The sequence below is a fragment of the Hyperolius riggenbachi genome, chromosome 10 (assembly GCF_040937935.1).
Source record: "Hyperolius riggenbachi isolate aHypRig1 chromosome 10, aHypRig1.pri, whole genome shotgun sequence".
NCBI classification, from domain to species: Eukaryota; Metazoa; Chordata; class Amphibia; order Anura; family Hyperoliidae; genus Hyperolius; species Hyperolius riggenbachi.
The window spans coordinates 103,601,962-103,616,585 of NC_090655.1; positions in this window are offsets into that span (position 1 = coordinate 103,601,962).

Here is a 14,624-nt window from a genome sequence, read left to right on the forward strand (position 1 = left end):
CGTTGTAGTCCTCCGATGGGCCTCTAGCCGTTGTAGTCCCCCGATGGGCTTCGAGCCGTTGTAGTCCCCCTGTTGTCAGTCCCCTGATTGGCTGCTTACCATGTCAGTCCCCCGATGTAAGGCCGCCCATTGAGGGACTCACAAGGCAAGCAGCCCGTCGAGTGACAAGCACAGGAGGCGGACCACGGCAAGCTGGGTTCTTGCCGTTGTAGTCACCCGATGGGCCTCTAGCCGTTGTAGTCCCCCGATGGGCCTCGAGCCGATGTAGTCCCCCGATGGGCCTCGAGCCGTTGCAGTCCCCCGATGGGCCTCGAGCCGTTGTAGTCCCCCGATGGGCCTCGAGCCGTTGTAGTCCCCCGATGGGCCTCGAGCCGTTGTAGTCCCCCGATGGGCCTCGAGCCGTTGTAGTCCCCCGATGGGCCTCGAGCCGTTGTAGTCCCCCGATGGGCCTCTAGCCGTTGTAGTCCCCCGATGGGCTTCGAGACGTTGTAGTCCCCCTGTTGTTGTCAGTCCCCTGATTGGCTGCTTACCATGTCAGTCCCCCGATGTAAGGCCGCCCATTGAGGGACTGACAAGGCAAGCAGCCCGTCGAGTGACAAGCACAGGAGGCGGACCACGGCAAGCTGGGTTTTAGCCGTTGTAGTCACCCGATGGGCCTCGAGCCGTTGTAGTCACCCGATGGGCCTCGAGCCGTTGTAGTCACCCGATGGGCCTCGAGCCGTTGTAGTCCCCCGATGGGCCTCGAGCCGTTGTAGTCCCCCGATGGGCCTCGAGCCGTTGCAGTCCCCCGATGGGCCTCGAGCCGTTGTAATCCCCCGATGGGCCTCGAGCCGATGTAGTCCCGCAATGGGCCTTGAGCCGATGTAGTCCCCTGATGGGCTCCTTGCCATGTCAGTCCCCCGATGTCAGGCGACCCATTGGGGGACTGACAAGGCAAGCAGCCCATCGAGCGACGGACACAGCAAGTGGCCCATGGCAATCTGGGGTCTTGCCGTTGTAGTCCTCTGATGGGCCTCGAACCGTTGTAGTCCCCCGATGGGCCTCGAGCCGTTGCAGTCCCCCGATGGGCCTCGAGCCGTTGCAGTCCCCCGATGGGCCTCGAGCCGTTGCAGTCCCTCGATGGGCCTCGAGCCGTTGTAGTCCCCTGATGGGCCTCGAGCCGTTTTAGTCCCCCGATGGGCCTCGAGCCGTTGTAGTCCCCCGATGGGCCTCGAGCCGTTGTAGTCCCCCGATGGGCCTCTAGCCGTTGTAGACCCCCGATGGGCCTCGAGCCGATGTAGTCCCCCGATGGGCCTCGAGCCGTTGCAGTCCCCCGATGGGCCTCGAGCCGTTGTAGTCCCCCGATGGGCCTCGAGCCGTTGTAGTCCCCCGATGGGCCTCGAGCCGTTGTAGTCCCCCGATGGGCCTCGAGCCGTTGTAGTCCCCCGATGGGCCTCGAGCCGTTGTAGTCCCCCGATGGGCCTCGAGCCGTTGTAGTCCCCCGATGGGCCTCGAGCCGTTGTAGTCCCCCGATGGGCCTCGAGCCGTTGTAGTCCCCCGATGGGCCTCTAGCCGTTGTAGTCCCCCGATGGGCTTCGAGCCGTTGTAGTCCCCCTGTTGTCAGTCCCCTGATTGGCTGCTTACCATGTCAGTCCCCCGATGTAAGGCCGCCCATTGAGGGACTGACAAGGCAAGCAGCCCGTCGAGTGACAAGCACAGGAGGCGGACCACGGCAAGCTGGGTTTTAGCCGTTGTAGTCACCCGATGGGCCTCGAGCCGTTGTAGTCACCCGATGGGCCTCGAGCCGTTGTAGTCACCCGATGGGCCTCGAGCCGTTGTAGTCACCCGATGGGCCTCGAGCCGTTGTAGTCCCCCGATGGGCCTCGAGCCGTTGTAGTCCCCCGATGGGCCTCGAGCCGTTGTAGTTCCTCGATGGGCCTCGAGCCGCTGTAGTCCCCCGATGGGCCTCTAGCCGCTGTAGTCCCCCGATGGGCCTCTAGCCGCTGTAGTCCCCCGATGGGCCTCGAGCCGCTGTAGTCCCCCGATGGGCCTCGAACCGCTGTAGTCCCCCGATGGGCCTCTAGCCGCTGTAGTCCCCCGATGGGCCTCGAGCCGCTGTAGTCCCCCGATGGGCCTCGAACCGCTGTAGTCCCCCGATGGGCCTCGAGCCGCTGTAGACCCCTGATGGGCCGCTTGCCATGTCAGACACCGATTGCGGTCAGTCCCCTGATGGGCTCCTTGCCATCTCAGTCCCCCGATGTCAGGCGACCCATTGGAGGACTGACAAGGCAAGCAGCCCGTCGAGCGACGGACACAGGAGGTGGCCCATGGCAATCTGGGGTCTTGCCGTTTCAGTCCCCTGATGGGCCTCGAGCCGTTGTAGTCCCCCGATGGGCCTCGAGCCGTTGTAGTCCGCCGGTGGGCCTCGAGCCGTTGTAGTCCCCCGGTGGGCCTCGAGCCGTTGTAGTCCCCCGGTGGGCCTCGAGCCGTTGTAGTCCTCCGATGGGCTTCGAACCGTTGTAGACCTCGATGGGCCTCGAGCTGTTGTAGTCCCACCGATGGGCCTCGAGCCGCTGTAGTCCCCCGATGGGCCTCGAGCCGCTGTAGTACCCCGATGGGCCTCGAGCCGCTGTAGTCCCCCGATGGGCCTCGAGCCGCTGTAGTCCCCCGATGGGCCTCGAGCCGCTGTAGTCCCCCGATGGGCCTCGAGCCGCTGTAGTCCCCCGATGGGCCTCGAGCCGTTGTAGACCCCTGATGGGCCGCTTGCCATGTCAGACACCGATTGCGGTCAGTCCCCTGATGGGCTCCTTGCCATCTCAGTCCCCCGATGTCAGGCGACCCATTGGGGGACTGACAAGGCAAGCAGCCCGTCGAGCGACGGACACAGCAGGTGGCCCATGGCAATCTGGGGTCTTGCCGTTGTAGTCCCCCGATGGGCCTCGAGCCGTTGTAGTCCCCCGGTGGGCCTCGAGCCATTGTAGTCCTCCGGTGGGCCTCGAGCCGTTGTAGTCCCCCGGTGGGCCTCGAGCCGTTGTAGTCCCCCGATGGGCCTCGAGCCGTTGTAGTCCCCCGATGGGCCTCGAGCCGTTGTAGTCCCCCGATGGGCCTCGAGCCGTTGCAGTCCCCCGATGGGCCTCGAGCCGTTGCAGTCCCCCGATGGGCCTCGAGCCGTTGTAATCCCCCGATGGGCCTCGAGCCGATGTAGTCCCGCAATGGGCCTTGAGCCGATGTAGTCCCCTGATGGGCTCCTTGCCATGTCAGTCCCCCGATGTCAGGCGACCCATTGGGGGACTGACAAGGCAAGCAGCCCATCGAGCGACGGACACAGCAAGTGGCCCATGGCAATCTGGGGTCTTGCCGTTGTAGTCCTCTGATGGGCCTCGAACCGTTGTAGTCCCCCGATGGGCCTCGAGCCGTTGCAGTCCCCCGATGGGCCTTGAGCCGTTGCAGTCCCCCGATGGGCCTCGAGCCGTTGCAGTCCCTCGATGGGCCTCGAGCCGTTGTAGTCCCCTGATGGGCCTCGAGCCGTTTTAGTCCCCCGATGGGCCTCTAGCCGTTGTAGTCCCCCGATGGGCCTCTAGCCGTTGTAGTCCCCCGATGGGCCTCTAGCCGTTGTAGTCCCCCGATGGGCCTCTAGCCGTTGTAGTCCCCCGATGGGCCTCTAGCCGTTGTAGTCCCCCGATGGGCCTCTAGCCGTTGAAGTCCCCCGATGGGCCTCTAGCCGTTGAAGTCCCCCGATGGGCCTCTAGCCGTTGTAGTCCCCCGATGGGCCTTGAGCCGTTGTAGTCCCCTGATGGGCTCCTTGCCATGTCAGTCCCCCGATGTCAGGCGACCCATTGGGGGACTGACAAGGCAAGCAGCCCGTCGAGCGACGGACACAGCAAGTGGCCCATGGCAATCTGGGGTCTTGCCGTTGTAGTCCTCCGATGGGCCTCGAGCCGTTGTAGTCCCCCGATGGGCCTCGAGCCGTTGTAGTCCCCCGATGGGCCTCGAGCCGTTGTAGTCCCCCCGATGGGCCTTGAGCCGTTGTAGTCCCCCCGATGGGCCTCGAGCCGTTGTAGTCCCCCGATGGGCCTCGAGCCGTTGTAGTCCCCCGATGGGCCTCGAGCCGTTGCAGTCCCCCGATGGGCCTCGAGCCGTTGCAGTCCCCCGATGGGCCTCGAGCCGCTGCAGTCCCCCGATGGGCCTCGAGCCGCTGTAGTCCCCCGATGGGCCTCGAGCCGCTGTAGTCCCCCGATGGGCCTCGAGCCGCTGTAGTCCCCCGATGGGCCTCGAGCCGCTGTAGTCCCCCGATGGGCCTCGAGCCGTTGTAGTCCGCCGGTGGGCCTCGAGCCGTTGTAGTCCCCCGGTGGGCCTCGAGCCGTTGTAGTCCTCCGGTGGGCCTCGAGCCGTTGTAGTCCCCCGGTGGGCCTCGAGCCGTTGTAGTCCCCCGGTGGGCCTCGAGCCGTTGCAGTCCCCCGATGGGCCTCGAGCCGTTGCAGTCCCCCGATGGGCCTCGAGCCGTTGCAGTCCCCCGATGGGCCTCGAGCCGTTGCAGTCCCCCGATGGGCCTCGAGCCGTTGCAGTCCCCCGATGGGCCTCGAGCCGTTGCAGTCCCCCGATAGGCCTCGAGCCGTTGCAGTCCCCCGATGGGCCTCTAGCCGTTGCAGTCCCCCGATGGGCCTCTAGCCGTTGCAGTCCCCCGATGGGCCTCTAGCCGTTGCAGTCCCCCGATGGGCCTCGAGCCGTTGTAGACCCCCGATGGGCCTTTAGCCGTTGCAGACCCCCGATGGGCCTCGAGCTGTTGTAGTCCCCCGATGGGCCTCGAGCTGTTGTAGTCCCCCGATGGGCCTCGAGCTGTTGTAGTCCCCCGATGGGCCTCGAGCCGCTGTAGTCCCCCGATGGGACTCTAGCCGTTGTAGACCCCTGATGGGACGCTTGCCATGTTAGACACCGATTGCGGTCAGTCCCCTGATGGGCTCCTTGCCATCTCAGTCCCCCGATGTCAGGCGACCCATTGGGGGACTGACAAGGCAAGCAGCCCGTCGAGCGACGGACACAGCAGGTGGCCCATGGCAATCTGGGGTCTTGCCGTTGTAGTCCCCCGATGGGCCTCGAGCCGTTGTAGTCCCCCGATGGGCCTCGAGCCGTTGTAGTCCCCCGATGGGCCTCGAGCCGTTGTAGTCCGCTGGTGGGCCTCGAGCCGTTGTAGTCCCCCGGTGGGCCTCGAGCCGTTGTAGTCCTCCGGTGGGCCTCGAGCCGTTGTAGTCCTCCTATGGGCCTCTAGCCGTTGCAGACCCCCGATGGGCCTCTAGCCGTTGCAGACCCCCGATGGGCCTCGAGCTGTTGTAGTCCCCTGATGGGCCTCGAGCTGTTGTAGTCCCCCGATGGGCCTCGAGACGTTGTAGTCCCCCGATGGGCCTCTAGCCGTTGTAGTCCCCCGATGGGCCTCTAGCCGTTGTAGTCCCCCGATGGGCCTCTAGCCGTTGTAGTCCCCCGATGGGCCTCTAGCCATTGTGGTCCCCCGATGGGCCTCTAGCCATTGTAGTCCCCCCATGGACCTCGAGACGTTGTAGTCCCCCGATGGGCCTCGAGCCGTTGTAGTCCTCCGATGGGCCTCGAGCCGCTGTAGTCCCCCGATGGGCCTCGAGCCGCTGTAGTCCCTCGATGGGCCTCGAGCCGCTGTAGTCCCCCGATGGGCCTCGAGCCGCTGTAGTCCCCCGATGGGCCTCGAGCCGCTGTAGTCCCCCGATGGGCCTCGAGCCGCTGTAGTCCCCCGATGGGCCTCGAGCCGCTGTAGTCCCCCGATGGGCCGCTTGCCATGTCAGACCGATTGCGGTCAGTCCCCTGATGGGCTCCTTGCCATCTCAGTCCACCGATGTCAGGCGACCAATTGGGGGACTGACAAGGCAAGCAGCCCGTCGAGCGACGGACACAGCAGGTGGCCCATGGCAATCTGGGGTCTTGCCTTTTTAGTCCCCCGATGGGCCTCGAGCCGTTGTAGTCCCCCGGAGGGCCTCGAGCCGTTGTAGTCCTCCGGTGGGCCTCGAGCCGTTGTAGTCCCCCGGTGGGCCTCGAGCCGTTGTAGTCCCCCGGTGGGCCTCGAGCCGTTGTAGTCCCCCGGTGGGCCTCGAGCCGTTGTAGTCCCCCGATGGGCCTCGAGCCGTTGTAGTCCGCCGGTGGGCCTCGAGTCGTTGTAGTCCCCCTGTGGGCCTCGAGCCGTTGTAGTCCCCCGGTGGGCCTCGAGCCGTTGTAGTCCTCCGGTGGGCCTCGAGCCGTTGTAGTCCCCCGATGGGCCTCGAGCCGTTGTAGTCCCCCGATGGGTTTCGAGCCGTTGTAGACCTCGATGGGCCTCGAGCCGTTGTAGTCCCCCCGATGGGCCTCGAGCCGCTGTAGGCCCCCGATGGGCCTCGAGCCGCTGTAGGCCCCCGATGGGCCTCGAGCCGCTGTAGTCCCCCGATGGGACTCGAGCCGCTGTAGTCCCCCGATGGGACTCGAGCCGCTGTAGTCCCCCGATGGGACTCGAGCCGCTGTAGTCCCCCGATGGGACTCGAGCCGCTGTAGTCCCCCGATGGGCCGCTTGCCATGTCAGACACCGATTGCGGTCAGTCCCCTGATGGGCTCCGTGCCATTGAGGGACTGACAAGGCAAGCAGCCCGTCGAGTGACAGGAGGCGGACCACGGCAAGCTGGGTTCTTGCCGTTGTAGTCACCCGATGGGCCTCGAGCCGTTGTAGTCACCCGATTGGCCTCGAGCCGCTGTAGTCCCCCGATGGGCCTCGAGCCGCTGTAGTCCCCCGATGGGACTCTAGCCGTTGTAGACCCCCGATGGGACTCTAGCCGTTGTAGACCCCTGATGGGCCGCTTGCCATGTCAGAAACCGATTGCGGTCAGTCCCCTGATGGGCTCCTTTCCATCTCAGTCCCCCGATGTCAGGCGACCCATTGGGGGACTGACAAGGCAAGCAGCCCGTCGAGCGACGGACACAGCAGGTGGCCCATGGCAATCTGGGGTATTGCCGTTTTAGTCCCCCGATGGGCCTCGAGCTGTTGTAGTCCCCCGATGGGCCTCGAGCCGTTGTAGTCCCCCGGTGGGCCTCGAGTCGTTGTAGTCCTCCGGTGGGCCTCGAGCCGTTGTAGTCCCCTGGTGGGCCTCGAGCCGTTGTAGTCCCCCGATGGGCCTCGAGCCGTTGTAGTCCTCCGATGGGCCTCGAGCCATTGTAGTCCCCTGATGGGCCTCGAGCCGTTGTAGACCTCGATGGGCCTCGAGCCGCTGTAGTCCCCCCGATGGGCCTCAAGCCGCTGTAGTCCCCCGATGGGCCTCGAGCCGCTGTAGCCCCCCGATGGGCCTCGAGCCGCTGTAGTCCCCCGATGGGCCTCGAGCCGCTGTAGTCCCCCGATGGGCCTCGAGCCGCTGTAGTCCCCCGATGGGCCTCGAGCCGCTGTAGTCCCCCGATGGGCCTCGAGCCGCTGTAGTCCCCCGATGGGCCTCGAGCCGCTGTAGTCCCCCCATGGGCCTCGAGCCGCTGTAGTCCCCCCATGGGCCTCGAGCCGCTGTAGTCCCCCCATGGGCCTCGAGCCGCTGTAGTCCCCCCATGGGCCTCGAGCCGCTGTAGTCCCCCCATGGGCCTCGAGCCGCTGTAGTCCCCCCATGGGCCTCGAGCCGCTGTAGTCCCCCCATGGGCCTCGAGCCGCTGTAGTCCCCCCATGGGACTCTAGCCGTTGTAGACCCCTGATGGGCCGCTTGCCATGTCAGACACCGATTGCGGTCAGTCCCCTGATGGGCTCCGTGCCATCTCAGTCCCCCGATGTCAGGCGACCCATTGGGGGACTGACAAGGCAAGCAGCCCGTCGAGCGACGGACACAGCAGGTGGCCCATGGCAATCTGGGGTCTTGCCGTTTTAGTCCCCCGATGGGCCTCGAGCCGTTGTAGTCCCCCGATGGGCCTCGAGCCGTTGTAGTCCGCCGGTGGGCCTCGAGCCGTTGTAGTCCCCCGGTGGGCCTCGAGCCGTTGTAGTCCTCCGGTGGGCCTCGAGCCGTTGTAGCCCCGTGATGGGCCTCGAGCCGTTGTAGCCCCGTGATGGGCCTCGAGCCGTTGTAGCCCCGTGATGGGCCTCGAGCCGTTGTAGTCCCCCGATGGGCCTCGAGCCGTTGTAGTCCCCCGATGGGCCTCGAGCCGTTGTAGTCCCCCGATGGGCCTCGAGCCGTTGTAGTCCCCCGATGGGCCTCGAGCCGTTGTAGTCCTCCGATGGGCCTCGAGCCGTTGTAGTCCTCCGATGGGCCTCGAGCCGTTGTAGTCCCCCGATGGGCCTCGAGCCGTTGTAGTCCCCCGATGGGCCTCGAGCCGTTGTAGACCTCGATGGGCCTCGAGCTGTTATAGTCTCCCGATGGGCCTCGAGCCGTTGCAGTCCCCCGATGGGCCTCGAGCCGTTGCAGTCCCCCGGTGGGCCTCGAGCCGTTGTAGTCCTCCGGTGGGCCTTGAGCCGTTGTAGTCCCCCGGTGGGCCTCGAGCCGTTGTAGTCCCCCGATGGGCCTCGAGCCGTTGTAGTCCCCCGATGGGCCTCGAGCCGTTGTAGTCCCCCGATGGGCCTCGAGCCGTTGCAGTCCCCCGATGGGCCTCGAGCCGTTGCAGTCCCCCGATGGGCCTCGAGCCGTTGCAGTCCCCGATGGGCCTCTAGCCGTTGCAGTCCCCCGATGGGCCTCTAGCCGTTGGTCCCCCGATGGGCCTCGAGCCGTTGTAGTCCCCCGATGGGTTTCGAGCCGTTGTAGACCTCGATGGGCCTCGAGCCGCTGTAGTCCCCCGATGGGCGTCGAGCCGCTGTAGTCCCCCGATGGGCCTCGAGCCGCTGTAGACCCCTGATGGGCCACTTGCCATGTCAGACACCGATTGCGGTCAGTCCCCTGATGGGCTCCTTGCCATCTCAGTCCCCCGATGTCAGGCGACCCATTGGGGGACTGACAAGGCAAGCAGCCCGTCGAGCGACGGACACAGCAGGTGGCCCATGGCAATCTGGGGTCTTGCCGTTGTAGTCCCCCGATGGGCCTCGAGCCGTTGTAGTCCCCCGATGGGCCTCGAGCCGTTGTAGTCCCCCGGTGGGCCTCGAGCCGTTGTAGTCCCCCGGTGGGCCTCGAGCCGTTGTAGTCCTCCGGTGGGCCTCGAGCCGTTGTAGTCCCCCGGTGGGCCTCGAGCCGTTGTAGTCCCCCGGTGGGCCTCGAGCCGTTGTAGTCCCCCGATGGGCCACTTGCCATGTCAGACACCGATTGTGGTCAGTCCCCTGATGGGCTCCTTGCCATCTCAGTCCCCCGATGTCAGGCGACCCATTGGGGGACTGACAAGGCAAGCAGCCCGTCGAGCGACGGACACAGCAGGTGGCCCATGGCAATCTGGGGTCTTGCCGTTGTAGTCCCCCGATGGGCCTCGAGCCGTTGTAGTCCCCCGATGGGCCTCGAGCCGTTGTAGTCCGCCGGTGGGCCTCGAGCCGTTGTAGTCCGCCGGTGGGCCTCGAGCCGTTGTAGTCCTCCGGTGGGCCTCGAGCCGTTGTAGTCCCCCGGTGGGCCTCGAGCCGTTGTAGTCCCCCGATGGGCCTCGAGCCGTTGCAGTCCCCGATGGGCCTCGAGCCATTGCAGTCCCCGATGGGCCTCGAGCCGTTGCAGTCCCCCGATGGGCCTCGAGCCGTTGCAGTCCCTCGATGGGCCTCGAGCCGTTGCAGTCCCTTGATGGGCCTCGAGCCGTTGTAATCCCCCGATGGGCCTCGAGCCGTTGTAATCCCCCGATGGGCCTCGAGCCGATGTAGTCACCCGATGGGCCTTGAGCCGATGTAGTCCCCTGATGGGCCGCTTGCCATGTCAGACACCGATTGCGGTCAGTCCCTTAAAGGGCTCCTTGCCATCTCAGTCCCCCGATGTCTGTCGACCCATTGGGGGACTGACAAGGCAAGCAGCCCGTCGAGCGACGGACACAGCAGGTGGCCCATGGCAATCAGGGGTCTTGCCGTTTTAGTCCCCCGATGGGCCTCGAGCCGTTGTAGTCCGCCAGTGGGGCCTCGAGCCGTTGTAGACCTCGATGGGACTCGAGCTGTTATAGTCCCCCCGATGGGCCTCGAGCAGCTGTAGTCCCCCGATGGGCCTCGAGCCGCTGTAGTCCCCCGATGGGCCTCGAGCCGCTGTAGTCCCCCGATGGGCCTCGAGCCGCTGTAGTCCCCCGATGGGCCTCGAGCCGCTGTAGTCCCCCGATGGGCCTCGAGCCGCTGTAGTCCCCCGATGGGCCTCGAGCCGCTGTAGTCCCCCGATGGGCCTCGAGCCGCTGTAGTCCCCCGATGGGCCTCGAGCCGCTGTAGTCCCCCGATGGGCCTCGAGCCGCTGTAGTCCCCCGATGGGCCTCGAGCCGCTGTAGTCCCCCGATGGGCCTCGAGCCGCTGTAGTCCCCCGATGGGCCTCGAGCCGCTGTAGTCCCCCGATGGGCCTCGAGCCGCTGTAGTCCCCCGATGGGCCTCGAGCCGCTGTAGTCCCCCGATGGGCCTCGAGCCGCTGTAGTCCCCCGATGGGCCTCGAGCCGCTGTAGTCCCCCGATGGGCCTCGAGCCGCTGTGATGGGCCTCGAGCCGCTGTAGTCCCCCGATGGGCCTCGAGCCGCTGTAGTCCCCCGATGGGCCTCGAGCCGCTGTAGTCCCCCGATGGGCCTCGAGCCGCTGTAGTCCCCCGATGGGCCTCGAGCCGCTGTAGTCCCCCGATGGGCCTCGAGCCGCTGTAGACCCCCGATGGGCCTCGAGCCGCTGTAGACCCCTGATGGGCCGCTTGCCATGTCAGACACCGATTGCGGTCAGTCCCCTGATGGGCTCCGTGCCATCTCAGTCCCCCGATGTCAGGCGACCCATTGGGGGACTGACAAGGCAAGCAGCCCGTCGAGCGACGGACACAGCAGGTGGCCCATGACAATCTGGGGTCTTGCCGTTGTAGTCCCCCGATGGGCCTCGAGCCGTTGTAGTCCCCCGGTGGGCCTCGAGCCGTTGTAGTCCCCCGGTGGGCCTCGAGCCGTTGTAGTCCTCCGGTGGGCCTCGAGCCGTTTTAGTCCTCCGGTGGGCCTCGAGCCGTTGTAGTCCTCCGGTGGGCCTCGAGCCGTTGTAGTCCCCCGGTGGGCCTTGAGCCGTTGTAGTCCCCCGATGGGCCTCGAGCCGTTGTAGTCCGATGGCCCTCGAGCCGCTGTAGTCCCCCGATGGGCCTCAAGCCGCTGTAGTCCCCCGATGGGCCTCGAGCCGTTGTAGACCCCTGATGTGCCGCTTGCCATGTCAGACACCGATTGCGGTCAGTCCCCTGATGGGCTCCTTGCCATCTCAGTCCCCCGATGTCAGGCGACCCATTGGGGGACTGACAAGGCAAGCAGCCCGTCGAGCGACGGACACAGCAGGTGGCCCATGACAATCTGGGGTCTTGCCGTTGTAGTCCCCCGATGGGCCTCGAGCCGTTGTAGTCCCCCGATGGGCCTCGAGCCGTTGTAGTCCGCCGGTGGGCCTCGAGCCGTTGTGTTGTAGTCCCCCGATGGGCCTCGAGCCGTTGTAGTCCTCCGGTGGGCCTCGAGCCGTTGTAGTCCCCCGGTGGGCCTCGAGCCGTTGTAGTCCCCCGGTGGGCCTCGAGCCGTTGTAGTCCCCCGGTGGGCCTCGAGCCGTTGTAGTCCCCCGATGGGCCTCGAGCCGTTGTAGTCCCCCGATGGGCCTTGAGCCGTTGCAGTCCCCCGATGGGCCTCGAGCCGTTGCAGTCCCCCGATGGGCCTCGAGCCGTTGCAGTCCCCCGATGGGCCTCTAGCCGTTGCAGTCCCCCGATGGGCCTCTAGCCGTTGCAGTCCCCCGATGGGCCTCTAGCCGTTGCAGTCCCCCGATGGGCCTCGAGCCGTTGTAGTCCCCCGATGGGTTTCGAGCCGTTGTAGACCTCGATGGGCCTCGAGCCGTTGTAGTCCCCCGATGGGCCTCGAGCCGTTGCAGTCCCCGATGGGCCTCGAGCCGTTGCAGTCCCCCGATGGGCCTCGAGCCGTTGCAGTCCCCCGATGGGCCTCGAGCCGTTGCAGTCCCCCGATGGGCCTCGAGCCGTTGCAGTCCCCCGATGGGCCTCGAGCCGTTGCAGTCCCCCGATGGGCCTCGAGCCGTTGCAGTCCCCCGATGGGCCTCGAGCCGTTGCAGTCCCCCGATGGGCCTCGAGCCGTTGCAGTCCCCCGATTGGCCTCGAGCCGTTGCAGTCCCTCGATGGGCCTCGAGCCGTTGTAGTCCCCCGATGGGCCTCGAGCCGATGTAGTCCCCCGATGGGCCTTGAGCCGATGTAGTCCCCTGATGGGCTCCTTGCCATGTCAGTCCCCCGATGTCAGGCGACCCATTGGGGGACTGACAAGGCAAGCAGCCCGTCGAGCGACGGACACAGCAAGTGGCCCATGGCAATCTGGGGTCTTGCCGTTGTAGTCCTCTGATGGGCCTCGAACCGTTGTAGTCCCCCGATGGGCCTCGAGCCGTTGTAGTCCCCCGATGGGCCTTGAGCCGTTGTAGTCCCCCGATGGGCCTCGAGCCGTTGTAGTCCCCCGATGGGCCTCGAGCCGTTGCAGTCCCCCGATGGGCCTCGAGCCGTTGTAGACCCCTGATGGGCCGCTTGCCATGTCAGACACCGAATGCGGTCAGTCCCCTAAAGGGCTCCTTGCCATCTCAGTCCCCCGATGTCAGGCGACCCATTGGGGGACTGACAAGGCAAGCAGCCCGTCGAGCGACGGACACAGCAGGTGGCCCATGGCAATCTGGGGTCTTGCCGTTGTAGTCCCCCGATGGGCCTCGAGCCGTTGTAGTCCCCCGATGGGCCTCGAGCCGTTGTAGTCCGCCGGTGGGCCTCGAGCCGTTATAGTCCTCCGGTGGGCCTCGAGCCGTTGTAGTCCCCTGGTGGGCCTCGAGCCATTGTAGTCCCCCGATGGGCCTCGAGCCGTTGTAGTCCTCCGATGGGCCTCGAGCCGTTGTAGTCCCCCGATGGGCCTCGAGCCGTTGCAGTCCCCCGATGGGCCTCGAGCCGTTGTAATCCCCCGATGGGCCTCGAGCCGTTGTAGTCCCCCGATGGGCCTCGAGCCGTTGTAGTCCCCCGATGGGCCTCGAGCCGTTGTAGTCTCCCGATGAGCCTCGAGCCGTTGTAGTCCACCGATGGGCCTCTAGCCGTTGTAGACCCTCGATGGGCCTCTAGCCGTTGTAGAACCCCGATGGGCCTCTAGCCGTTGTAGACCCCCGATGGGCCTCTAGCCGTTGTAGACCCCCGATGGGCCTCTAGCTGTTGTAGGAAAGTACCGGTTTTTAGTTTTTGGGAGGCAGGTGCGGGCTGCTCTGGCCACGCTTGGGGTGATCACCTGCACCTTCCAGCCTCTCCCTCTGGGATGCCGCTGTGGTTTCCAGGCAGTGAGAGCTTGGGGCCCCATGGCACCCCGGTTGTATGGGAGCATTGGGAAGCCTCCCCGTGGCGCTCCTGGATAGTGCTAATGTAGCATGAACTAATTCCCTGTTGGGCCTCTTGCCGCCGCTGTAGTCCCCCGATGGGCCTCTAGCCGTTGTAGTCCCCCGATGGGCCTCTAGCCGTTGTAGTCCCCCGATGGGCCTCTAGCCGTTGTAGTCCCCCGATGGGCCTCTAGCCGTTGTAGTCCCCCGATGGGCCTTGAGCCGTTGTAGTCCCCTGATAGGCTCCTTGCCATGTCAGGCCCCGGTGTCAGTCGACCCATTGGGGGACTGACAAGGCAAGCAGCCCGTCGAGCGACGGACACAGCAAGTGTCCCATGGCAATCTGGGGTCTTGCCGTTGTAGTCCTCTGATGGGCCTCGAGCCGTTGTAGTCCCCCCGATGGGCCTCGAGCCGTTGTAGTCCCCCCGATGGGCCTCGAGCCGTTGTAGTCCCCCGATGGGCCTCGAGCCGTTGCAGTCCCCCGATGGGCCTCGAGCCGTTGCAGTCCCCCGATGGGCCTCGAGCCGTTGCAGTCCCCCGATGGGCCTCGAGCCGTTGCAGTCCTCCGATGGGCCTCGAGCCGTTGCAGTCCTCCGATGGGCCTCGAGCCGTTGCAGTCCCCCGATGGGCCTCGAGCCGCTGCAGTCCCCCGATGGGCCTCGAGCCGCTGCAGTCCCCCGATGGGCCTCGAGCCGCTGCAGTCCCCCGATGGGCCTCGAGCCGTTGTAGTCCCCCAATGGGCCTCGAGCCGTTGTAGTCCGCCAGTGGGGCCTCGAGCCGTTGCAGTCCCCCGATGGGCCTCGAGCCGTTGCAGTCCCCCCGATGGGCCTCGAGCAGCTGTAGTCCCCCGATGGGCCTCGAGCCGCTGTAGTCCCCCGATGGGCCTCGAGCCGCTGTAGTCCCCCGATGGGCCTCGAGCCGCTGTAGTCCCCCCGATGGGCCTCGAGCCGTTGTAGTCCCCCGATGGGCCTCGAGCCGTTGTAGTCCCCCCGATGGGCCTTGAGCCGTTGTAGTCCCCCGATGGGCCTCGAGCCGTTGCAGTCCCCCGATGGGCCTCGAGCCGTTGCAGTCCCCCCGATGGGCCTCGAGCCGCTGTAGTCCCCCGATGGGCCTCGAGCCGCTGTAGTCCCCCGATGGGCCTCGAGCCGCTGTAGTCCCCCGATGGGCCTCGAGCCGCTGTAGTCCCCCGATGGGCCTCGAGCCGCTGTAGTCCCCCGATGGGC